Raw genomic sequence first — 21,433 nt, 5'->3', positions numbered from 1 at the left:
TTTCTCAGGTGCTGTGTTGGGAAAGAATTTATGGCTACCATCAGGCAGAGTGGGAAGGAGTTCCATGAATGATGAGTAGTATCTGCCATTGGCTCCAGAGAGGGAAGTGATTGCACCTATATCAGATGTTAGATGTTAGAAGGAAGAAACTTCAGAGCAAACTTCTGGAAAACACCAATCCTTAAGGGATGGTGGGAAAGTTGTACTGGCAAAAGAGAATAAAAAGAGCAGTCTGAGTCAGCAGGGAAACAAACCGGTATATAGTTCCTATGGATCTCATATTCAGTAAATATTTACTAAAGGAATGGATGAGTTAATAAAATCAAGTGTTGACAGTTGTACTGCAATTGGAGCAACAGAATAAGTCAGCAGCATGATTCATAACAACCAGCAATTACTTAAAGAGTGTAATTGGATTGTTTGTAACTCAAAGGACAAATGCTTGAGGGGATGGATACCCCGTTCTCTATGATGTGCTTATTTCACATTGCATGCCTGTATCATAAATATATACACTTGCTATGTACCCATAAAAAAATTTAAAAAGTAAAATATCCACTAATTATAATAAATGTGGTGAGATAAGAAAGTCCAGAGAAGGAAGAATTCACATCTATTTTTACTGCAGAAGGGAAGATCACAAAGGCCTCTTCAGAAAAGGTAGGATTTGCATTGAGCCTTAAAGGAAGAACACATATAATTTTAGTCAATCAGTGGGTAGTAGGAGGTTAGGCAGTAGGGATAACTTGAACAGGGGTGAAGGAGGGGAAGTTGTGGCAGGTTCTGGGACAGAATATGAACCAATTGTACCATAGAAGACACTTGGGGAATCTTGAGTCTCTGACTCTGCTTGTCACCACCGTGTCTTACTCAACCTCACCCCTCTATGTCTCCTTGGCTTTGGGTCAGGCATTGAGCACTTGGAGTTCTGCCAACAGAGAAAGAAGCATCCCGGCGCCCCCCGTGTCTGTTTCTATCTCTTATGCTTCATAATGCTCTATGATGACGCCAGCAAGAGGTTTAGGAAGCCAGCTTCCCCTAGCTGTTTGAAGGAAGAATTTTCTGATGTAGGTCTGAAAACCTCAGAGGACCTGAAACAAAAGAATGATCACTAAAAATGGGAAGGCAGAAATCAGTTATTTAGCCTGTGTTGTGAGGGGTGCTCAGGAGGGACTCCAATATTTCTGGTCTTTTGGTAGCTTTAAGGATTTAAAACCATGATTTATCTTTGGATAAAGTTCTCCCTTTTTTTTTCTAGGAAGCAGACTTTTTTTTTTTTTTTTTGGTAAGCATTTTAATCATACAGATGTGATGATGCGCCCTACTTATTGTTCTAGCGGAAGCCCTGAGTTGGTAACATAAACTCAGCTTAGTAGCCTTGCTTGTGAGGAAATGCTGGACTTTTGACTTTCATTTTCCAGAATTTGGTATAAGCCTCTTGACGGCAAGATTTACATTTTATGCTTCTTTTTATCTTCCAAAAATAACTAGCATTTTACTTTGCTCAATACATTATTCTGTGTTGACTGAATATTGCCTGGCCATCTACTTTACTCAGCATTATTTGACCATATAACACTGAAGTAGATAAGGCTCTTGTATTAGTCTGCTCTCATACTACTAATAAAAACATACCCGAGACTGGGTAAGTTATAAAGGAAATAAGTTTAATTAACTCACAGTTCCACATGGCAGGGTGGAATTCAAGATGAGATTTGGGTGGGGATACAGCCAAACCATATCAGCTCTGAAAAAGGTTTACATCATCTTCTGGGGATAATGGTTTAAATGATAGTTATTTTTTAAAGGTATAAAATTAATACATATTTCACAATAGCCAAAAAGTTGGAAACAACTCAAATGTCCATTAATAGATAAACGGATAAACAAAATGTGATAGATACATACAATGGGCTGTTATTCAGCTATAAAAGGAAATGGCATTCTGTTACATGCTATAACATGAATCAACCTTAAAAACATTATTCTAAGTGAAAGAAGCCAGACATAAAAGACTGCATCTTTTATGATTCTATATTTATACAAAATATCTGGAATAGGCAAATCCATAGAGACAGAAAGCAGATTAGTGGTTGCCAGGAACTGGAGAGAATGGAGAATGGGAAGTAAATTCATAATGTACAAGGAGTTTTCCTTTTGAGGTGATGAAGAATTTCTGGAACTAAATAGTAGTGATGGTTGCACAAGATCATGAATGAACTTAATACACTGAACTGTACATTTAAAAATGGTTAAAATAGCATATTTATGTTATGTGTATCTTACTAAAATAAAAAATAAACTGTAAGAGTTAGTTTCATGGTCATTTAGAAAATTTATCTCCACAAAATTACATTCCTTGAGAGTTAGGGTTGCCAGATAAAATACTATACATATAGTAAAACCTATTCATTGTTTACCTGAAATTCAAATTTAACTGGATGTGCTATGTTTTTATTTGCTAAATCTGGCAACCCTATTGAAAGTAGAAATATTGTTTTTATCATTACTTTATCCAAGCTCTTAGGACAGTGTCTGGAAAATTGTAGTTCCTCAATAATAGTTACATGGATATAAATTTGAAGAGACATCTAAAAACAGAAACTATAGAAAGGAACTAAAAGCATTCATAGGTCTGTAAACCAAGGAAAATAACTCAGAATTTTTGTTTATTCCCCCCTAGAGCCTTTTTCCATGTTTTTCTTTCCCTCTTGGTTGTTGTCATTGCTATAGCATAACTGCACATCCCACTTTTTTCATTGGTGACTTTAACATAAGCAATCATCATAGCACCAAACTCTCCTAATAAACACAAAATTGTAAAGCTGAACAATAATGTATTTTGTAGATACATTGTAATTTATTTTTATATTGTCAAATCTGTTTTAAAAATTGTCAATGCTTTATAGAGAGTGCCAATAAACATGTTGGTCTCTAAATCTTTGTGTTCTATTTCTGTAAGATAAGTTAACAGAAGAGAATTTGGTTAGGGATACAGCGAAGATTTTACTAGATCAAGGAAAACATACATCTTTTGGTATTGCAAAATTAATTTCCAAAGGGTCAAGTTAATATGCACGTCTACCTGTGATGAATTCAGTGCTCATTTTACCACATTCTGGCTAGACTATTTAATAGTTTATAATCTTTGATAATTTGACAGAGAAAAAATAGAATCTTGTTGTTTTAACTCACGACATTTTAAAAAATAAAGAAGGAACATTTTCCTACATATTGGCCAATCAATCATTTATTCTCTGGTGACTAGCTTTTGCCAATTTATTAGTGGAAGGTCTTTCTGATCTCATTAATTTGTATGCCCTTATTATAGATCAGAGGTATGAATCCTTTGTCTGCCATTCTTTGAATAAATGTTTTCAGTTCACTTTTTAAATTTTGGTCGTGCCTTTTGTGACAAGGGCTTTATTAAAGGATAAGATTGCTGGTTTATTGTTAATGTTAACCATATCTCATTATTTCTTTTGGTCTGAAACACTGGCAGGGTCAGCATAACCTCAGGGCCTGGGTGTCTTGGGGAAGACAGAGGGAACGACATGGAGAAAAAATAACAGAATTTGGTGATTTGGTCATTGGAGAGAGTCACTATCTAAATTGGCTTTCTTTCTTCCCTTCTAGGTTTTTTGTTTGTTTTTGTTTGTTTCTTGAGATGGGAGTCTCACTCCGTCACCCAGGCTGGAGTGCAGTGGCACCATCTTGCCTCCGCCTGCCAGGTTCAGAGGATTTTCCTGCCTTCACCTCCAGAGTAGCCGAGATTACAGGCACAGGCCACCACGCCCAGCTATTTTTTTTGGTATTTTTAGTAGAGATGGGGTTTTGTCATGTTGGCCAGGCTGGTCTCGAACTCCTGATCTTAAGTGACCTGCCCACCTCAGCCTCCCAAAGTGTTGGGATTACAGGTGTGAACCATGGTGCCTGGCGCTTTCTAGGGTTGTGTTAGTCCAAGTAAACCACAGCCTGACTCCTTGCTCCACCAACTCAATGTGTATAGCCTTATTCTTAAGAGCCCACCTGTGCCAGCATGTTTGACTTTTTCAAAGATTTTCTTTATTTTTTAAGAAATTCACTTTGCCTAGTTGAGGCTGGTCACTTTTACACTCGTGTGCGTGTGTGTGTGTTTTCATTACAGATCAATTTTCAGGGCACTTATATAATTAAAAGTTTAGTCTTAGAAAATTCATTTTAAAATATGGTTACCAAGAACACCTTATACTAAAAGTCCAGGACTGCCCTTTAGGACAATAAAAATGATGCACTAAGGAAGACTGGACTCAGATGAACTGACTATGTTGTGACAATAGATTAGTGCACAATATGACCTACTGGGGTTTGGGAGGAAAAATTAGAATGTCTGCTTACATTTTATTTATTTATTTATTTATTTATTTATTTATTTATTTAGAGATGGAGTCTCACTCTGTTGCCCAGGCTGGAGTGCAGTGGCGTGACCTTGGCTCACTGCAACCTTCTCCTCCCAGGTTCAAGTGGTTCTCATGCCTCAGTCTCCTGAGTAACTGGGATTACAGGTGCATGCCACCACACCTGGCTAATTTTTGTATTTTTTAGTAGAGACGTAGTTTCACATTACATTTATTTTAGATCATTCTTTAAAGTCTTTATTATTTATTTCATAATATACATATTTTAGTAAATAAACATAAATTGAAGGAATGTATTAATTTTAAAAACAAGGATGCACAATAAAATGCTTACTTTGGAGATGACTGTAAGTGAGAACTATAAAGTATAACCATTCAGTGAAAGGGGTACCAAAGAAAAGAGGAAAAATGCTAAGAAAAAGTAAGTAAAGCTTCATTCACTGTATTAATTATTAGAGCTAAATGGCATCCCAAAGTTACTTTTTGTAAGATGATCTTCACTTCTTTTGAAAGTATTTGTAAATGAAACTGGAATGCATCGAGGAAACTTTGGAGGTCCAAACTCTGCAAGTGGTAAACCATCAGTAATTTTAGAGCAAAAGTTTTATGAGCTAAAATAGACTGATGTTATTTTAAATCAATTCGGCTGAGTTTTACTTCTAACCACTCTCCTGCTTAGTTACAAAGGAAGACAAACCAAGGAATAGTTAGGGTTTATGGGAGGGGAGTTTCTGATATATACTCTAATACGTTTCATTTTGTGAATTAAACTGTTTTTAGTATATTTTCTTATTATTCTTAATTTGCTTGATGACAAGTTTAACAGCAGTGTATGACCAGATATCTAGCATCTCTACTATTTCCTATTCCAAATTTGTGTTAGTCAAAGGGAAACTAGAGAAATGGTGGCTGTGACCACCTGTAGTCTATACGGTTTTTTTTTTTTTTTCAACTTGGAGGTGACCGAGGTGAAAGTAGTCTATACTTTTTGTAGCATCTGCCAAGCTCACAGTGACCCTTACTTTCCTCCCATTCCACTGAGGCCAGGCCCCTGGATGCCATATGGAGAAATATGCCTTGAAGGGTTCCCCCACCCCACTTCAAGAAGAGCTTTCAGTCTCTTCGTGGGACTGAACCCAATATGATGAGAGGACATATTCCTCCATGAAGATGAGGGAGCAGAGAAAGCTCATGGGGAAAGAGGAAAAAAAAAAAAGAATGAAACAACACACAGCGGGAAGGAGAGCTTAGATTTGCCGGTGATTCCCATTTTCATGTGACTCTTCTTTCCTTGAATCATGAGACATCACTAGGTCATTGTAATAAATTCTTCATTTTCATTTTTTAAAGCTAGGCTTGGCTAGCCGCAGTGGCTCATGCTTGTAATCCCAGCGCTTTGGGAGGCCAAGGAAGGAGGATGGCTTGAGGCCAGGAGTTCAAGACTAGCTTGGGCAAGATGTTGAGACCCATGCTCTACAAATAAATAAGTAAACGCATAAAGCTAGCTTCACTTGGTTTCAATTACTAGCAGTCAGAGTCCTAATGAGTGCACGACTTATATCTGGGGCTTCACAGCTTTTGAGTATGGAGCAATATTCTGGCAAATGGAAGGCTGTGCACTCTTCTAACAGAAAGTCCAGGCAGTCTCTGTTCTCCTTAATTTAGTGTCACAGTTTCCCTCCAGTTCCATCACATGTCTGATGATAGTTTGTGTGATTGACTAAACTGCAGTTGCTAAGGTGGCCGAAGTCATTGGTTTAATCCTAACGACATTTATCTTTTCAATATGTTGCATGGCTAGAAACTCACTTCCTGCAATTAGTCAATTATATTACTTTAAATGTGTCTGTGGTTCTGTGGGAGTATTTTTCTGGAGAGGCTGTGGTCTCATGGGAGTCTGTCTACAGAAGTAAAGGAATAGAGGATTTGACAGAGGCCAGACTGGAATATCTTATGGGGTTTCTTCTCTAATGGCCTGAAAGAGGATGTAGACAGCACCCTTCTGAGGAGCAATATGTTCCTTATAGGCAACTGGGAGCTCAGCTTATGTGGCATTTGGATAAATATGACATTATTTTTTAGTCAGAATGGTGAGTTCTGAACACACTAGTTACACTTCTACAAATAAGAGATTCTGCTGAACTCATCAGCTGATAGCTGCTTACATAATTTGAATCGAAGAAAACTGTAAGGTTTCTCTATCCAAGAAACAATTCTCTTATGAAACACATCACCCACTCCTACAGGAAATTCCAACCCTTTTTGATCAGACAACGAAGGAGGAGCCAGGAATTATTCCCAGAAGGTTAGTGTTAAACTGCAGATGTTATCTAGGAGCAAAGGAGAATCCTGGGGATTCTATTGATCTCTCATTTTAAGTTGGCAAGCATTGTGGTTTATCATTAGACTAGCAAACTGTTGCCTAGGAAACTGGAAAAGAGAAGAGCTGGGGTTGAGAGGTACGTGTGGGTGGGGAATAAGGTTAGGAGATGTTATTAAATAGCTTGGGGTAGACATGGATCCTCAGGGATGAGCATGGAAGGTTGGCACAACCAGTGCCCACACAATGACCTCGTTGTGGCTGGATGCCAGACAGGCAATAAAAAAGTTCAAGGACAGTGAGAAGAAATGTCCTGGGTGATGATTTAAAGGCAAAATGTTTCAATGACCTCAAAGGTTTACCTTGGCTATCTTGCTGATCAGAACAACTATCTATTTGAAGAAGTTATATTCATATCTGGAATGATAGCCCCTGAGTACCTCAAATATCTACTATGTATCTGTGAGAATATAAGAATCAAGTTAGAAATGACTGCCTTTGTTCTTCTGCTCATTTTCCCCTTTACATTCCCCTTACATGAAGGAATTCATGGTAGCTATACACACATTGCTATAGCAGAATTGGATGGGAACAGATTTATACCTACACAAATTCATTGTTGTCCAGAAGTTAACCATGGCAGTTGTGAAACTGACATGTCTTTGGACTAGGGTTGCCAGATTTATCAAAATAAAACAAAACAAAAGAGGATGTCCACTTGAATTTGAATTTCATATTCAAAATTTTACTGAGTGCCTATATTTTATCTGACAACCTTACTTTGGAACCAGTGAGTAGTACCTTTTTCTCATCGAGGAACTTGTCATATTTATATAGAAAGCAACTAAAATTGATCACTGCATATTCAATTCATGAAACAATTACTCAACACTTTCTTTTTGTGAAATATTGTGCAAGCTGTGGGGAAGCTGAGCATGATTAAAATACGATCACTATTTCACATATTCTCATAATCTAGTGGGAAAAGGCATTTATGTAAATATCAATAGAATGAAGCAGAAGGGAATGTGTCAAGTAGGTTGTTTTAAGACTACAGAGGAAGGAGTAGGATTTTGAAGAATAAGTGGGATCTCTGTCAAGGGAGAGGGGAGAAAGGACGTTTGAGGCTCAGGGAACAGTAATTATGAGCAAAGCTTGTAGAAATGAATGCTCACAGCCCATGTTTGAGGTAAGTAGACCAGTATTTGGAGTAGAAAATGTACACAGAAATGTAGTGGAGTTATGCTGCAAAAGGTAGGTTACAGCTAGGTGGAGAAGGGTCTTGAATATCACACTAATTGCGAAACCTTTATTTAATGAGGACAGAGGTGAATAAGTAGGAAGAGCCTAAAATAATTCTATTATGTGAAGAGCATAATCCATCCTGTGTTTGAGGATGACAACTCTGTAGCAATGTAATGATGGATTGGTGAGGCAAGAGTCTAGAGGAAGGGAGTAAGCTAAGTAGGGTGATGGCAATTATTGCCAAAGAGGAATTGTGCTCATGATTTTAATAAAAATTAATCACTGTCTCTTTAATGTACTGAACATCCTACTTTCTGGTTTTGAAGTGGAGTAAGAGCCACTTCAATACCCCTTCTGTTTTTGATCCTAGCCACTGAAGTCACATTGGCCCAAGCCTGCATTTCTCTCCCTGTAGCTGGCTGCTCCATGGATTGCAGGCTACAACATTCTCCTACACGTCTAAGAAGTGCACAGGATGCTACTTGGGATACCAAATGTCCCTGTACCTCTATAGATTGCGAACTTGAACTTACCACTATGTTCCCAAAGTAAAAGGAAGTGCATGATTGTGATGCTTACAGGAACTGGGGAAAGCATGAATAAATTAATCGCCAAAAACTTGCATCCATACATTTTTGATTTGGGGTTCTTGCTAGAAATGACAAGTTTATGTTACTATTAAAAATATAACCTCAGGTCAGGAGCGGTGGCTCATGCCTGTAATCCCAGGACTTTGGGAGGCCAAGACGGGCAAATTGCTTGAGGCCAGGAGTTTGAGACAAGCCTGGCCAACATGGTGAAATCCCCGTCTCTACTTAAAATACGAAAAATTAGGTGTGATGGCACATGCCTGTAATCTCAGCTATTAGGGTGGCTGAGGCACGAGAATTGCTTGAATCTGGGAGGCAGTGGTTGCAGTGAGCCAAGATCATGTCATTTCACTCCAGCCTGGGTGACACAACAAGATTCTGTCTCAAAAAAAAAAAAAAAAAAAAAAAGATAACCTCAGAGTAATGGTAATGTTGTCTTTATTTAAACTGAGTTTCTTTATTGACCACATTTGTATCTGTAATTCAGAGAGATAAAACAAATCAATACCCATAATTATAACTAAAATTCATTAACTGTTATTTAATACTGAAGATTTTCTAGTCAGTGTACTAAGCATTTTATGTGACTTATTTAATTTTTCCATTGACCCTATGAAAGGATTAGAGATGTTATTAAGAGGCAATACATAAAGAAGAACAATGAAAGAATCATAAACATTATTAAAATTATAAAATGTGTCAAAAGCATGCACATTATTTTTTAAAGATGCCATTTTTACTTAATAATTTTGTACAGATTAAGAAGTGATAACATCAAATATTAGTTCTGATACAGTCCCATGTACTTCTGGGAAGACAAAAATTAGTAAGACTTCTGGAAGGCAATTTTTAAAATAAGTCAAATGTTCATGCCCCAATGATCTAGAAATTATTTGTGAGGGAATTTGTACCAGAGAAATAATTAGAAATGTACACATAGATTCTTATCTAAGGATGTTGATTATAATATTATTATTGGGAAATAAAAAATATCTGAATGTTTAACAGTAAGAGATTTGTGAATCATTTTTTAATTCCATTTTTTAATCATTTGTCAAGATGTTGTATTCATTCTTCACATTTCCTTGGAAAAATAATATTAAGACATTTTTAAAATGGTCTTCATTTAATTAAGACATTACAGAATATAATATAATATTTTTTAAAATATTCAAATTTCTTTAGTTTATTTTTCTTTATTCTCTACTATATTATATTGATATATTGGAAGAATCAATATGGCTTAAAAGTTTAGCAGTTAACTTTTTGTCTCCTTAATTAGCAATTAATAGTCTTCACAACAAAACATAAATTTAAAGAATTATCATTACATAATAATCCCCGTATTTGTATCCATGTAATTCAATCCATCAGAAAGGTGTTATCATATTATTACTGAATTTTCTCTTTGAGTATTTGTCCACAGGCTTGATTCAGGCTGTAGCAAGCGAATGTTTGCTTTTTTCCTCCCCTTTTAACATCTGCTTTATTTTTGAGTGAGAAAAGAGAAGAGATTTGAGCACCTAGCCAGCCCATCAAAAATTTCCCCGTTTAAATAAAATACAAAAGAAATAATCATCTTGAGGTCTCTTGCTGCTTTAATTTAATTTTATCCTGTAAATTATTTAGATTTTATTTCTTCTGCAAACTAAAAACTTGGTTCCATTTTGTAAAGTCTAGTGGGCTCCCCGTCTAAATTTTTCTATCCACCTGATAGTCACAAGAACTCCTGGTTAGGATTAAGAACTCCTGGTAAGGATTAAGCCAGGAAGCAGTTTTTAACTACAACAAATTGAAACGTTTGCACAAGGAAGTGTTGCTTTTATAAGTGATGGGAAACTTCAAATTTGATTACAAGCAACCTTTGGCTTCCTATCTGTTCAACAATAGGCCATGTTGTTAAGGGCAATTTCCATGCACAGCATGTGGGTCCCATTTTTTCATCCTTAGACATGGTTGTTTACTGTTCAGCACTGTTTATGCATTTTAATCAGGCTTTTTCAGTCTCCCTTAATAAATCACTACAAAGTGAATGTACCAAAACAAGAACTATTATGCAGTATTGGTTGCCCTTACACATTATTTGCTGCCCTGGAGTATTACTCAGTATCCACATTTTGAAAAATAATGACAGCAAGAAAAAAATCCATATCCAAAAGTGTTATATTTAGAATTGCAACATTTCTGGCTAAATGCCCTCTTTGAGCTCCATTCTTTAACAGTAGGAGCCTGACTTTAAAATTCAGTTCAAGCAAGAATGACTTAACAATTGGAACCTGCCATCGGTCCTTGGGACTGAAAGTCTTTTTGACGGGATGAAGCTGACAGCCTAGTTCCTGCTTGGCAGACATTCACATGAAAAGAGCCTGTATTAGGATAGATAAATGTTTAGACATTCAGGTATCTTTCTGTCTGAGAACAGTATTACTGGTTAAGGCAATGGTAAGCAGAAGAAAAAGGAGTTTTCAGGCACTTATGCCTGAATGAGAAAGGACAATGACTTGTTAGCATCATCTGGCAAGCAGGCAAAAGAAAGTTTGATCTCTCTCTTCCCTTTTTAAGGCTAAACTTTCACTAGCTTTTAAATGAACTAAGAATGAAGCACATTTTTTCCCTCCAAATATTTTTTGTCATTAAATTAATGCATTTTCTTAACTTTGATTTCTATCATCAAAGTCTGATTATTACTAAGCTATGATATTTGAAAGCCCAGGCTAGAGGAAAGAATGCCCTGAATACTGGATCACTGGATCCAGTATTGTTGTAGTGATACATAAGAGTCACTAGAAAATTAATAGCATATGTATGTATTATAATTTGAGGCTCAGGGGAGAGTTCAGCAAATACAGGAATTATAGGAAAATATTTTAAGTGAATGGATAGTTCCCAAACCAAGTAATTATTTGGAAATACCCATGCTAAACTGCATTGCAAAACATCTTGTATTACCCTTTGACATCACTAGAAAATCCTCTGGAGGTGCTTTGCATAATTCTCCGCACAAACTCAGCTAGCCAAAGTGCTGTTTTGGATGTATCCTGGAGAAAATAATTCAGGAGTAAGAAACATATTGTTATGTGTTTAATTAAGAGGTAGATACAAGTGCTGGAGGACTTTTTTCTGAAAGTATTTATCATGAAAGCAACAGGCACACTTTTGGAGGTGTTTTCATTTTAATTCCTGTACAACTAATAGTGTAGCACAAAAATATTCCATCTGAAAAATATGAGCTTGGCATTTAATTTATAAGTTTTCTAAACTGTATCCAAATATCCAGAAATTTACCCTTCACCCATTCCTTTTTGCCCACAAATTTGTAATTCTTTTTCTTTTTCAAATTTTTTTCTGCAATCCAGGCTCTCAAGCTTTGATTTCTTTCCTCTAGTGCCTCCTAATGCTATTGGTTGCATTAGGATAAGGTGTCCCAGTAAATGTAATCTTTGCACAACAACTTCATTTAGTCTTTCAATAAATTCATTATAATTCTCTTTATTTCTTAATCCATAGTCCTTTGAGGCATAAACTTTTATGTTAACTCCTAATATTGATTCTCCCTTCCTCCTTAGTGGATAAACACTAATTTTAGCTGGGCACATTTTGCACAGGTAAAGAACCACATTGACCAATCTTTCTTGTGGCTAGGCATGATGATGTGACTACGTTCTGGACAATAAAATGTAAGAAGTATTGTTTGGGTCCTCCAAAAAGACTTTTTAAGAATAAGGAGAAATGCTCTCTCTTCAACCCTTTTATTCACCTGCAAATCCAACTGCCTGGAATATAGGTGTGACGTTGGAGCTCTAACAGCTGCAGGGACCTTGAGGATTAGGATGACATCCTATAGATGAAGGAATAGTAAGCTGTAAAGAACCTTGACTCTCAGGGAACTTTATGTAGCTGTCATTCCAGTCCTGAGCTATGTTAGTTTTGCCTGTTATACACAACTGAAATAATCCTATACCCTAACCCAAGTATGAGAAAAAGTATGGAGGGTTTGACATGGGCTAGCTTCTAGGACCTGTTGAGGCTGGGGGGCTCTGATAAGCACTTTGAGTTGGGACTCTAAGGGGCTTTGCTTTAAAAAGAAAGGTGAGGCCGGGCGCGGTGGCTCAAGCCTGTAATCCCAGCACTTTAGGAGGCCGAGGCGGGCGGATCACAAGGCAGGAGATCGAGACCACAGTGAAACCCCGTCTCTACTAAAAATACAAAAAATTAGCCGGGCGCGGTGGCGGGCGCCTGTAGTCCCAGCTACTCAGGAGGCTGAGGCAGGAGAATGGCGGGAACCCGGGAGGCGGAGCTTGCAGTGAGCCGAGATCGCGCCACTGCACTCCAGCCTGGGCAACAGCGTGAGACTCCGTCTCAAAAAAAAAAAAAAAAAAAGAAAGAAAGGTGAACTATAAATAATCCAGCACTCCCATTTAGGATCTAGAAATATCAGTTATTGAAATTGAATAAAGGTCATTCTGGATTGCTAGCATCTGAAAGTGCCAACAAAAGCAAATGAAAATCCTCACTAGAGAAAGTAACATTATCCTATGTGTCAAATCATTTCACAAACAAATTTTTATATACAATTTGCGGTATGCAATCCAAGATAACCTGATATATAAGTAGACTAGTTTGCCTAAAGACAATCATCAGAAACTACAAACAATAAAAATAGTACTGTAGGAGCTCCAGATATTAAATTAATAATATATATATATTTTGAGATGAAGTCTTGCTCTGTCACTCAGGTTGGAGTGCAATGGTGCAATCTTGGCCCACTGCAACTTCTGCCTCCTGGGTTCAAATGATTCTCCTGCTTCAGCCTCCTGAGTAGCTGGGATTACAGGTGCCTGCCACCATGCCTGGCTAATTTTTGTATTTTTAGTAGAGATGGGGTTTCACCATGTTGACCAGGCTGGTCTTGAACTCCTGACCTCATTACCTGCCCACCTTGGCCTCCCAAAGTGCTGGGATTACAGGAGTGAGTCACTGTGCCCAGCCGAAAGATTGTTTTAAAATAACTTGCTTGCCAAGTACAAGGAGATAAAAATAATATTCAAAAATTTCAGTTGAAAGCTAGAAACAATAAAAAATGTTATAGCACATTTGATCCCTCCAGAAAACCTTTATCCAAATAGAAATTTTAAAAGTAAAAAATATAATATAATATAAAATGTAATAATCAAAATTAAGAAATTAGTAGATAGATTAAATAGCATATTAGATACAGATGAAGAGAGAATTAGTGAACTGGAAAAGAGGTCAGGATAAAATATCCAGACTTATGATGGAGAGGTAAGACAGAACCCAGGGCAAAAGAGAAAGACAAACAAAACCCATAAAGGATAGAATATAAAGTGTAAAGATTTAATCTCCATTTAATTGGAATGCCAGAAAGAAACAAGAGAAAATGGGAAGAAGCAATGTTTGAAGGTAGAATAATTGAATTAACAAAAAATTACTGAAAGACAGCAAATCATAGATTCAAGAGGTTCTACAACTGGATTCAGGATAAACAAAATTATACCCATGAGGCACATCATGGTGAAACCAAAGAAAAACAATGAAAAAGACGAAAAACAGGAAGAAAGGAGGTTATTATGAAAGAAATAACAGCCTGAGAGCTGATCTCTCAACAGAAACAATTAGGCCAGAAGATAATAGTATGACATTTCTAATTTGCCAAAGTATAATTTTTTTACCCAATCAAAATATACTTCCAGAGTAAAGATAAAATAAATAAAAATGAAGTGATTTACTACCAGCAAATCCCATAGAGAATGAAACCAGAAACATATTCTTCAGGAACAAGGAAATGATACCAAATAGAAAGTGATTAAGGAACGGAAGAAAACGAAAGAAATGGTAAAAATTCAGATAAATATAAATAAATACTAACTAAATAAAACAATAATATTCATCACGTCTTATGTAGTTTAAAATGTACATATAGAATTAAAGTATATGACAATGATAGCATGTAAATTGGGAGGAGAGTAAATACTGTTAAAGTATTCCGAAGTCCTTTTAAGGAAAAAAAAGGACAAAGCCACAATTATACTAAGTAACTGTTACAAAAAGTAAACCAAACATAAAACAAAAAAAAAAAAATACAGAATATTCAAGCAATACAGTCAATAATCTAGAAAAAATGGAAATAGATGTAACACTACCCTACATGATACACATCATTTTCAATAATATACAAAATGTTTACAAAGATTGACTATCTACTGGACCATAAAGCAAGTCTCAACAAATTTCAAAGAATGTTTTCTGACCCAAATCCAATTAAGCTAGACAGAAATGACAGAAAAAATGTGAAAATCCCAACATATTAGGCAAATAAAAATACACTTGTAAATAATCCATGGGTCAAGGAAGAAATTACACTGGAAATTAAAAAAACTACTCTGAACTAATTCATAATGAAAATCATACAAATAAAAACCTACAGTAAAAAGCAGTGCTTAGGAAATATGTAGTCTGAAATGCAAATACTTAAAAAAAAAAGGTTGAAATTAATGAGCTGAATCTCTATTTCAAGAAGTTAGATGAATAGCAAAATAAAATGAAAGAAAGTAGAGAGCAGGAAATAATAAATATAAGAGCACAAATTAATGAAATAAAAAACAAAAACACTTATTAAGAAGAAAAAAGTAGACATAAATATGTTAAGAATAAAAAGAGCACGTTACAAACCACAGAGATATTTAAAAAATAGGAAGAAGATATCATAAATAATTTTATGCCACTTTATAAAAAATGAGGTAAAATACATACATTCTTAGAAAAATACATTTAGCTCAATGCTGACCCAAAAGGAAATAGAAAATCTGAATATTCTCGTAGTGTTTAAAAAATTACTAATTTTTTAATTTTAAATTTTTCTACAAAGAAAGTTCCAGCTCAGAGAGATTAACTGGCAAATTCTAAAATATGTTTAAGAAAGAGACACTGCCATACTTTCAAAATAATTCCAAAAGATTAGAAATAAAGGGGTTACTCTTATGATTTTTATGAACTCATTTTAGCAAGCCAGCATATCCTCAATCCAAAATCTGGCAAGGCTATGACAAAAAAGTAAAATTAAAGCCCAATCTTATTTATAAACATGATGAAATAGCAAGCCAAATCCAGCAATATCTAAAATAGATGATACACTAAGTATGTCATAAGGAACTTGGGTTTCCAGGAATTTTAGATTGAATAAATTTTGGAAGTTAATATAATGTGTCATATTAACAAAATAATGGAGAAAAATCATATGATTATTTCAATAATATAGAAAAATTCAACTGCCATTTGTGATTACAGAAATATCCCTTAAGTAAATTAGGAATAGGTTTATTGATATAGGGTATCTTCAAAATCCTATATATGTCATCATACTTAATGGTGAAATGTTGAAAACTTTCTCTTGAAATAAAAAACAAAGGTGTCTGCTGTCTTGCATCTATTCAATATTGAATGGAAGAATATATTATTCAATATATTTTTATGTGCAACTTATACCCAATTAAATGTGGTGAAATAACAAGGAACATTTTTTTATCTCACACAACAGGAACCTTGGTAAGAAGTTGTGAGTTTCATTGCCTCTTATTCTGTATTTAATAGGGAGCAAAATCTGTCCGAGAATATCTCTGGCAGACTTTCTTCACATCTCATTGACAGGATTGGAGCACAGGCCAATACCTAACTTCAAGGGAACGCAGGAAAATAGCTGGTATTTTTGGCCTCTCTAGGGGTGTGAAGGCTCTGTGAACCAGAAAAAGACAGAGAAGAATAGGTGAAGAATGTTATTTGTGGAGGGAACAATAGTGTCTGTCTTAGAGAGCTTAAGTAACTCACCCAAGGTCACACTTTTAAGGAAGTGGTAGAGCTGGATTTGAACCCAGGCAGCCTGACTGAAGACCACACTCTGAACTCCTATGCATTTACAGCCTAGTATGTGACTTTGAAAGCAAGGCCTCGCAACTATAACTTAATTTTCCACCCAGAACCATAAAATAATGTGGGTATATTGACTTTTAGTGCTACCCTCAGAGTCTTCATAGTACTCTATTAAAGATTTACAGTAATTAATTGACAATCATTGGGAAGTTAAATAAGCTAAAATTCATCTGTTTTCCACATAAAGTTTTTAATTTCACATAGAATTATTTTAGAAATAATTATTTATAACATTTGGGAATTTAGAAATCAAATCTACCATGGGTGTTTGAAGGAAAGTGAGAACAGCTCATCAACTCTGAAAAGCAGTTATATGCATACAAATCATATAAAAGGTTTATAATAAGAAGTTTAAGGATCTCTAAGCAGAAAAAAAACCATAAAATACCAAGACACGTTTAAAAATAAAATAGGCACATCTTAAAATAAATCCTTTCAGCAAAGTAAAAATAGTAAAATATGCTTATTTAGGAAAAAAGTTTCTAAATTGTTAAATCATAATTTTTACTTTATAATGCATTTTAAATTATATACATACGAAAAATTCCATTATAACAAAATAATTTCACCTACCACCTGGTTGTAATAAACTCAGATGCAGTTGATTCAAAATGTACTCAAATAGTTTTAATTATTTAAATAAAAATTTGTTTTTTTAAAAGATTTATTTTATTTTTGTAGATATGGGATCTTGCTTTATTGCCCAGGTTGGTCTGAAACTCCTGATTTCAAGTCCTCCCACCTCGGCTTCCCAAAGTACTAGGATTACAATCGTGAGCCACTGCACTTGGTCGCAATAATTTGTTTTTATAAATGTGGGTGTATTTAGTATTTATACACAAAATAGCTTTGTGAAATTAAGGTACCCTTGACTGGAGCCATTACTATAAAAGCAGTCTTTTGATCTCCATATTCCATAATTGTATCTTTATATTTTTAAAAAGAGCATGTGAAAACTAGGTTTCTAGTGTTCAGCCCAACTTGGGCAGTATTTTATTTATAAGTCTTGCATGGATACTTTCATAGTTGACAATTAAAAAGTGACTTTTCACAGCCTTAGGCTGTTTATTCCCCAGAAGACACTGGCTGGGCTAGTTTGGGATTGGGGAGAATGAGGCAGAGGCAACAGGTCCTCCTCTATCTGGGTCTTCTATGGGTAATCTTTACCACCATCTTGGACATAGTGCTGAAGTCTGGAGGCCTCAGGGGAAATTAAGCAGACAATTTAATTACTTACATTTCTATTGACCTTTGAGTACAGTTCTAGGTACTATGGAGAGTATGGGCCACCCCATATTTGCAGTTCAGGAGCTCAGAATCTATTGTGGGAGAAATAATTATACATAAATGAACAGGTAAATAGCAGAATATGGTAGCAATTATATCAATAGAGGTATACGGAGAGATGCATACTGACTGGGTGAGAATATGGGAAAATTTATTTAGAGGAAGCAGGAGAGAGGAGGGATAAATCCTTATTAAGCACAAGGATCAGTTTGAACAAAGGTTTATAGGACATATTGGGGCAGCAGTGTATCTGGTGGGTGGAAGATTTTAAATGTAATAGGTGGAGGATTGCAGGGAAGTGTGGCTGAGATCACACTAGAAAGGCAGAGAAATCCCCTACTTAATCCCTTTTATGCAATACTTCCCCATTCAAGTCATTCCAAGAAGTATAAACCCTTAAGGTCTTCCTGCATTGCCTGGACCTCTACTGTCACTGTATATGCAACAATCCAACCCAAATTCCACCTGTCATGGAACCCCAAATCCTTCCAGTACACCCTGTGGAGTTCATTGTCTTTAGCAAAGTCCTCTGTACCCTCAAATTCCTCCTTTGAAAGCTCCCTTCACCTACTTGCTCTAACCAAAATCTAGTACGCCCTTAAGAACACAGCATCACTTGAGTCTTCTCCGGGCCTGAGTATGGGATAGGTGCCTTTTCACTCCTTATTATTGTTTCCCAACCACTGTTCTTACCTCCTTCTCAATTTTTTTCTCTTCTTTTGAAGAACTATATTGGATTATCATCCTTCCCTCTACCATGCTGCAGGCATCCACGATCCTTCTGGTCACTTTTCCCTATTCGATGAAGATTAGAATACATCCCTTATTGCTTTTTAGATGACTGCATGTGGCTCATCATTATAATCACTCCCTTCCATCTAACCTCAGCTTCTCTCCTCTCTCTCCCCTAGTGACACTCACTGGCAAAACGTGAACCATGCTTCAGTCCATCCCTCTGCCTTCTCTGGTCTTGTTCCTGGTGTAATTAAACTCAGAGCCATACAGGATGCTCTCATTGTAAACTACAACCACAAACCTTAAGCAGAAGTAGGATCCCCAACTTTTACCAAACCGGTTCCCTTTTTCATTCTCTGAGAAAACAAATTTAACATAATTTTGAATTAAAAAAAAATAACAATTTTTTTCTTTTCAAATATAACACTACCTCCATCTTGACTCACTCATTGTTGATATTATTTCACTAAACAGAAAAGTAATTGGTTAAGAACTTGATTATTTTCTCACTGACTAATCTACTAACCCACTGATGTCTATTCTCATACCTGTAGTCTCTGCCTTTCTACCTGTTCAAACAGAAGAATTGTCCATTCTCCTGTATAAGGCCAAATAACCTGGCTGTGTGGGTAAGAATCCAGCTATTTCTGGACTTAGCTCCTGCAATTATCTCTCTTTCTCCTAAAATATCATGTTTTCCTTTGTATGGGGTTATTTTTGTTAGTAGACTGACCCAGCCTCCTTCACACGGATCTTATTCATGTAGAGAGGACAGTCATTAAATTTTTTAAAAAATTATTTACACTGAAAAGAAAATCCTCAGGGTGCTTCGACAGTGAACAACATGGGCTTTAACTTTGGCTGGCTATGAAATTGAGAGCTCAGGGAAGGCTTCCTGAGGAAGAGACATTCAAGCTGAGACCAGAAAGATAAATGAACATTTTCCAGAGACAAGGGACAGAGACAAGGCTTTGAGGCTCTGTCCCTCTGCTGGGACAGAGACAAGGCTTTGAGGCAGAGGGAACAGTATGTAAAAAGGCTCAGAGATGGGAAGGAACATTCACCCTGGAGGAACAAACAGAGAGCAGTAACCTAGTGGACAACTGATGGAGATGAGATTGGCAAGGTTGTCAGGAGTCATATCATTCCAGGCTTTCAAGAACATATTAATAATTTCAGATTCTATCTGGAAAGTGAAATTAAATAAAAAGAAAGAAAATCAATGAAGGGTTTTAAGTAGGGGAGTTATATGGCTAGGTTTATACTTCATAAAAATATTAATCTGGCTCCTGTTGAAAAATAAAAGTATTTCTATTTCTGAAAATATAGGAGAACTAAATATAATTAAAAACCGACTGGTATAAAACAAAAGTTAAATATTACAGGACAAAATATGACATATTGATTTTAAATACATAGCCTGGGTTTCAGGCAAATTCCTCAATTTGCCTGTTCCCAAAACTTCATCTTTGCAGGGTTGGGCAAATTGTAAGAAGTAGCCACAAAACGTCTCTAGGGTAATACTTGTTGAAGGCAAACTATAGTGGATTTCTACAAGATAAAACTCCATTAAAAATGACTTTACAATCTAAAGTACTTTTAATAAAATTGCAACACATAAGGAAACAACTAACAAAAGCAAATTTTATGACTCATAAAGTAACAGGTATAGAGCCTTAGGCTCTTTAGATAATAGAATTATTGATAGAACCTATAAAATGAGTATGCTTAAATTATTTAAAAACATTAGAAAAGAATTAAACATGGGAAATGATCAATACATTATTAAAATACCCAGGAAGATTTGAAAAGAGAACTAGTAGAACATCTAGAATTAAAATAGGAAATGTAAGCATTTCAGTAAGAGTTCCACTAGTTCAAATTAAACGGCAAATTAAACAGCTGAAGAGAGGAATAGTGTCTTGAATATAGAGATATGGAAATTAACCCAAAGGCTTAAGAGATAAAAATATAAAAAAGAAAATAAGAAAAATGAAAAACAGAGCAAAAGATCTAGAATTGGTCTAATAGGATTTGAATAGAGAGAGACTAAAGAATGGCTGCAAGAGAAGCAATGTTTAAGGAGATAATAGCTGAGAATTTTCCAAAATTACTCAAGTATATGAATCTTTAGATTCAGGCTCTGAAGAATACATTAATGATATGTTCTGAGGAAGTTCTGGGGAAGATTTTTTAAAGGAAAAAGAGTAATCAGTAGATACATCATAGTGAAATAGAGATCTTAAAAGCAACCAAGAAAACATTACCTACAAAATAATAACAATTAGACTTATGGCACACTTTACACCAGCAGCAGCAGAATCCAGAAGACAATGGAATGATACCTCCAAAAGTTTAGAGAAGACTATTGTAAATCTAAAATATATGCACAGCTCAACTATCATTCAAATTCAACAATGACAGCAAACTGAAGACATTTTTAGTAAGAATTGCCACTCATTGAAAAAAAGGATGTACTTCATAAGGATAGACTATAAATATAGAAAAAAGTTAATGATATGCGAGAAGGAATAGTAAGTTAAGAAGTTTGTAGCTAGATGAGTATATGTAAGTAATCATCATATTAAGGGTATAAAAACAAGATAGAAATAACTGCAGAAAGGTAACATGTGAGTAGAATTGTATTTAGAGGTAAATTGTTCAAGACAACTGTAGAGATATGCAATAACTTTAAACTAGTGTTAAAATGTTGAGATTAGCCCATTAAAAGAATAGAAATAGAGTACATATCTTTTGGTCTAGTGGAGAAGGAAAAAAGAATAAATAAAACATTAATTTAATAGTAGTCAAGAAAGAAGGAAAGAGAAAGCATAATAAAGGGTAAGTAGAAAAAAATGAAATCATAGAAACAAATTGAAAATATAAGCAATCACATTGAATATAAATGAAATTAT

General features: G+C 35.5%; 1 long non-coding RNA gene across 2 annotated transcripts in view; it reads right to left on the bottom strand.

Moving 5' to 3' along the window:
* LOC123567493 (uncharacterized) overlaps positions 1-21,433 on the bottom strand; it is a 50,771-nt gene that overhangs the window by 22,737 nt on the left and 6,601 nt on the right. The window contains exons 1-3 of one of the 2 annotated variants that reach the window (XR_010579373.2): positions 18,477-18,580; positions 17,734-17,815; positions 16,112-16,301 (exon numbers count right to left, since the gene is read on the bottom strand). The exons of the other annotated variant lie outside the window; for it this stretch is intronic. This is a non-coding gene — a long non-coding RNA (uncharacterized lncRNA). Of the gene's footprint in view, positions 1-16,111; positions 16,302-17,733; positions 17,816-18,476; positions 18,581-21,433 lie in introns of those variants that run through there. 2 annotated transcript variants of the gene reach the window in all.

Source organism: Macaca fascicularis, chromosome 11 (assembly GCF_037993035.2).
Source record: "Macaca fascicularis isolate 582-1 chromosome 11, T2T-MFA8v1.1".
Classification (NCBI taxonomy): Eukaryota; Metazoa; Chordata; class Mammalia; order Primates; family Cercopithecidae; genus Macaca; species Macaca fascicularis.
This window is presented reverse-complemented; position numbering and strand designations above follow the sequence as displayed.